Genomic DNA, 6,000 nt, shown 5'->3' with positions numbered 1-6,000 from the left:
TTAAACATTTTCTAGTAGCCACAATAAAAATGAGAAGAGAAACAGGTGAAATTATTTTTAATAATGTATTTTGTTTAACTTAATATATCCAAAAAAGAATTTCAACATGAATCCATCTAAAAATTATTAGTAAGATATTTTACATTCTTTTTTTTTCATACTAAGCCTTCAAAACCAGGGGCTTTTTTTTTTTTTTTTAGTTGGAGTTTCACTCTTTTTGCCCAGGCTATAGTGCAGTGGTGCCGTCTCGGCTCACTGAAACCTCCGTCTCTCAGGTTCAAGCGATACTCCTGCCTCAGCCTCCCGTGTAGCTGGGATTACAGGTGCTGACCAATACACCTGGCTAACTTTTTGTATTTTTAGTAGAGATGGGGTTTCAGCTTGTCGGCTGGCTGGTCTCGAGCTCAAATGATCCTCCCACCTTAGCCTCCCAAAGTGCTGGTATTACAGGCAAGAGCCACCGTGCCTGGTCCAGGCACATAACTATTAAGTGGCAGGGCTGGGCTGCAGACCCAGATGCATTTGACTTGAAAACCCGCCCTTTCAGCCACTCAGTTCCGTGACTCCCAGAGACAGTAGGGGGACTATAGCTGGGCAGTAAGATGTGGAGTGCCCTTTGGAGTGTCCCACCTAGTTTAGTTTACTATGAGTCAGGTGACCTTGGCCCAGTCATCTCCTTGTGCCCCAGTTTTCTAATCTCTAAGATGGGCTAACAATATCTTTCCTGCCTGCAACAGAACTCCTGTCACGCTGAAGTGGGAAAAGATCTTTGAAAGTGTTTTGAAGGCTGGGTGCGGTGGCTCACGCCTGTAATCTCAGGACTTTGGGAAGCCAAGGTGGGTGGATCACCTGAGGTTAGGAGTTCGAGACAAGCCTGACCAGCATGGCGAAACCCCATCTCTACGAAAAATACAAAAATTAGCAGGGCGTGTTGGCACATGCCTGTAATCTCAGCTACTTGGGAGGCTGAGGCAGGAGAATTGCTTGAACCTGGGAGGTGGAGGTTGTAGTGAGCTGAGATAGCGCCACTGCACTCCAGCCTGGGCAACAGAGTGAGACTTTGTCTCAAAAAAAAAAAAAAAAAAGTGTTTTGAAACAGAAAACATATTAGCACAAGAGGCCTGGCCAAGGTCAACAGGGAGGTCTAGACTGGCCCCCCAGGCCTGTATTCAAAACTAGGTGAGTTGGTGAAATGAGCTGCATGGCAATGGGCAGGTTTTTTAACCTTTCTGAGACCCACAGCTCACTTCTGTAAAAGGGAAGGCAGAGGCCAGGCGCAGTGGCTCACGCCTGTAATCTCAGCACTTTGGGAGACCGAGGCAGGCAGATCACAAGGTCAGGAGTTGGAGAACAGCCTGGTTAACATGGGGAAACCCCGTCTCTACTAAAAAAATACAAAAATTAGCCGGGCATGGGGGCGTGCGCCTGTAATCCCAGCTACTGGAGAAGCTGAGGCAGGAGAATTGCTTGAACCTGGGAGGTGGAGGTTGCAGTAAGCTGAAATCGCGTCACTGCACTCCAGCCTGGGCGACAGAGCAAGACTCTGTCTCAAAAAAAATTCTCAAAAAAAGAGAGAAAAAAAAAAGGGAAGGCAGAGTAGCGTCTAGAAGCGTTGTGAGGACCTGGGAAGCTCTTAGCCTGGCCTGGAGCAGGCCGGTGGTAAACACGAGCTGTTCTTGCTGCTGTTGTGGTTGAGGTTGAGCTGCTGGGCCTGCTTGGGAAGCGACAGAGTGTGGCAGGAGAGGCGAAGACAGCGTGGCCCTTCAGGGCACCCTGAGACCAGGCTCTTGGCTGAGGGTAGAGCGCAGGCCGTCCGACGGTGAGGCGTGGGAGGTGTGGCTGGAAGTGCAAGAACAGCTAGTGTGGCAGGAAAAGCACTAGCCCCAGAAGGCAAGAGAAGGGGGTTCAGTTTGCTGTGTGACCTTCGGTACTTCCTTGCCCCAGCTGGACTCTGTAAAACAAGGAAGGGGGACCAGATCTAAGTCCCTTTCTGCATGGACTCTCTAGGATTTTTACAACGGTGTGAATCGAAGTATTCACCAAATACAGCATCTCTATGAGGGACAGAAAATACTCCTAGGGCCTTCCCCTGTGGCCTGAGGCTGCCACCGATTGAGGGGAGGGCGCCACCTGGTGGCCATACTCCCTCTTCTGCACTCTCAGCGCAGAGAAACCAGACAGGATCCCAGACTCCTCCTTGCAAGGTGAGCCCGGAGCCCCAGGACTCCCTTTCTTTAACTTCCTCTGGCAATTCAGGGGCGTAGAGAAGGGACTCAGCAAGTTCACAAAACCAGGAGTCCTGGGTGTGAGCCTAACTCCTGAGGGACGCTGGGGTTTTGTAACCCAAGATCTCTGAGGCCTTCTTACCTAAATATGCCTTAGGGACAGGGATCTGTGTTTCCTTACTATGTGAAGTCTGAAATGCACCACACTTTTTTTTCCGGTTCCTTTGAATAGAAGCCACTGAACAAACACAATCCTCTCTTAGTAACTCAGAATATTTCTGCCACTACTACACAGGGCTAATGGAACACAGAGGGCAGTTTCCCCCTGCACTAAATAACCCAGGTTGCTGGGATCCTGAGTTCTTCCAACAGCTTTTACCACTCTTCCATCTTCCCAGCATGGTCAATATTCCACTTCATTCTGTGGTGTAGGTTGCATGGTGCACGGGGGAGTCAGACTGACATAGGCTCAAATCCCAGTTCACTGTGAGACCCTGGGTGAGTCACCTGACTTCTCCAAGCTGTAGTTTTCCCATCTGAAAACTAGCAATGATAATAGCTTCTTTGCAGGTCTGTGTGAGGATTAGGACCATATACAAAGACCCTAGCACAGTGTCTACTTCCCAGTCGGTGCTTAACAAATAATAGCTATATTTCTGCAGCTGGGCCATCCTGACCATCTTTTCATATCCAGCTTTGGAAATATTCCTCGATAGAAATACGAATAGCATACATTTGAAAGCTATATTAGCCACCAGAGATAGAACACCCTTCGCTGAAGATGAAGGAGCCCCCTTGGAACTGTTTAAATTGACTCAGCCAAGTTCAACTTCATCTAGTTTAGATAAACCCCAGCAGGCAGGCTGCGGTCTTGTGAGTAATTGATTCCCTCAGTCCTCATTCTTTGGGCTTCAGTAAGTTTCATTAGATACAGCTTCACCTTCTGGCAGTTGTTAGTGCGCGTGGCTGAGTCTGAGCTCTGCTGAACCTGTCCCAGCCCAGCTGACTGGATGGCTCCCCTTGAAGCCTGGTCCACTCCTGCATCCCCCATCACTTAGGCAGGAGAGGCTCTGGTTGGGCACAGGTAACCTCCCACTGCTCACTTAACAAAGGCCAATCTTGCTAGTGGCTATGAGCCCTCAGGAAGTCTCTTTTAACTGTTTTAGCCTAATTAAGCTCATTACATTTGCTAAGCCTCATTGGCTTCTCTAAGACTTCAAGTGCCCGTTATGCACTGCTCCTTCCTCAGAAGTAGGGTTGACGCAGGGCTCCGAGCTTTCATCACAGATTCTATGATTTTAGTAGTGGAAGGACTACTTCCCACTCCTGTCTGAGTCTTAGCTCCTCTGAAATTCCTGGCTCCTGGAGGACAGAGTCCGTTTCCTTTGGCACCTGGCCCACAGCAGATACTCAAATACTTTTGTGACCATATTTCATCAATGGGTTGTTTTTTTTAATAATAGCAGGTTTGATGACTCCAAAGTTCAAGGTACTCATTCCAGCATGAGGCTTTCTGCTCCTCATTCACTGTCACATCAGCCTGGACTTCCCTTCACTCTCATCTCATCAAACCTGTTTCCTTCAACGGCCTGCTTAGGTGCTTCCTCTTCCGGGAAGCTCCCCTACTTTTCAGAATGCCTTTACCTTGGTATTTTCCCCTTACTCTGAATCACATAGATAGAGTGTGGCTACACATGAAGTTAGCAAGTAGATGCTTTGATTTACCTATAAATATGGTCATAGCAGGGTTGGGCATGGTAGCTCATGCCTATAATCCCAGCACTTTGGGAGGACAAGGCTGGCAGATTGCTTGAGCTCAGGAGTTCGAGACCAGCCTGGGTAACAACATGGCAAAACCCCATCTCTACAAAAAATACCAAAAAATCAGCCAGGCATGGTGGTGGTGCACGCCTGTAGTCCCAGCTACTTGGGGGACTGAGGCAGGAGGATCACTTCAGCCTGGGAGGTTGAGGCCACAGTGAGCCAAGATCGCACCACTGTACTCCAATCACCTGGTGACAAAGTGAGACCCTGTCTCAAAAAAAAAAAATTATATATGGTCATAGTTACAGATATGTGTGTATAAATATACATGTATACTATGTATATGAACATATATCTATACAGATACATATTCCATATAGTTGTATACAGATACTCTGTATACATATGTTTACATATATAGTATTTCTAAGCTGATATGCATATCTTTCTATGTCATTAAACATTATTTTACAATTATGACATATGTATAATGCTTTCAAAACCAGTCTCCTAGTATTTGATATATAGGCTGTTTCCAGTTCTTCACTGTTCTAAACAATGCTCTTGCGAAATATTATCTTACTCAAGTATTAGGCAGCATGACATAGTGGACGCTGGAAACTGTGTGACTCATCCCCACCATTTCCTGGTGACCTTGGGCAAGCCATTTCACCCTTCTAAACGATTTTTTCATCTATAAAATGGGGATAATAATAATACTCATCTCATAGGGTTATCAAGGCATGTACAGTGCTTACTTACCATTGGGACCGTCACATTGTAAGTGCTCAGTGAAAAAACAGTACCAATTCGGGAGGCGGAAGATGAAGATTTTCTCTGTCTTCTCCACTACCAGTGTGACTTTGTATATCACTGTTTCATAGCGTGTGACAAAAACTCACAGAAGTGATGGATGACAGCGCTGTACAACACTTTAAGTCCTGCTCAAATTTAAGGTTGTATTATTGTTGTTGCTTTTACTTCTCTTACTACTTTCTATATGTTTTGGGAATATGTAATGTAAACTATGCAAGCAGGTAGTAAGTGCTTTGAAGGCACTTAAAAATGCTTTGCTATTTTACAGTTACGGTGAAAATGATTTGTGTTCATTGTAACCAGTTTAGATGATATCAAGAAAGCACAAAGAAGAGAGTCAAATTTACTCCAAAATCACCAACCAGGACTAACCATGGTTGCCATATCAGTTGTGGCCTTTCTTAACTTGCTACCCTTGTGGTCCCAGGGCAGAACAGGGCAGGCTTCAGCTGTTTAATAAATGTCTGTTGACCTCAACCAGATCGACTGTTAACAGCAGCATGCTCCAGTTCTGTCCCTTTCAGCCAACCTCTGACAGTTTCATTAACCCCATTAAATCATGCAGGTGCCTTTACACCTCCTGGGCTTGTTAATCTCTGTTCAGCTCTGGTAAGTTAAAACCTGGCTAGAAGGTTGGATGTACCTTGTTAACCTCCATTAAACCCTATTAAATTTCTTAACTGAGTCCTAGTGACTTCTCAAAATCCCTCATTAAAGTTTAGTAAATCCAGTTGATTGGGACAAGGGTAACTGTTGTAGCTGCGCTGCTTCAGAGCTTGGCATTCTGAGTTCTTGGACGGTGGGGTTGACAGCAGTATCCCTAGAGCCAGGCAAGCCTTGGGGATCCATCCTGGGAGTGCCTTTAGCTCTTTGGCTCTCATTGTTACTGGGGCAAGTTCCTCAGCTTTTCTGAGACTGTATTTACATCTCTATAAATTGGAGTTAATAATAGTTCCTACTTTGTATGACTGTAGTGAGATTAAATGAATTAATGCACATAAAACTATTAGCCATTGTCTGGCATGGACTCTGTACTTGATAGCTATTATTATTCCTGAATATAGAAGATCTTTGTAGACAAAAAACTGTGGAGTACACAGAAGACTCAGTCCCAGGACTAAATAAATATAGTGTCCTCCTCTGTGTCAGGTCTTGGGCTGGAATGGTGGGTTATTTTCATTCTGGTTTTCTGCAG

Source organism: Pan troglodytes, chromosome 4 (genome assembly GCF_028858775.2).
Source record: "Pan troglodytes isolate AG18354 chromosome 4, NHGRI_mPanTro3-v2.0_pri, whole genome shotgun sequence".
Taxonomy (NCBI): Eukaryota; Metazoa; Chordata; class Mammalia; order Primates; family Hominidae; genus Pan; species Pan troglodytes.
The sequence above is the reverse complement of the archived record's forward strand: the minus strand, read 5'-3'. Positions refer to the sequence as shown.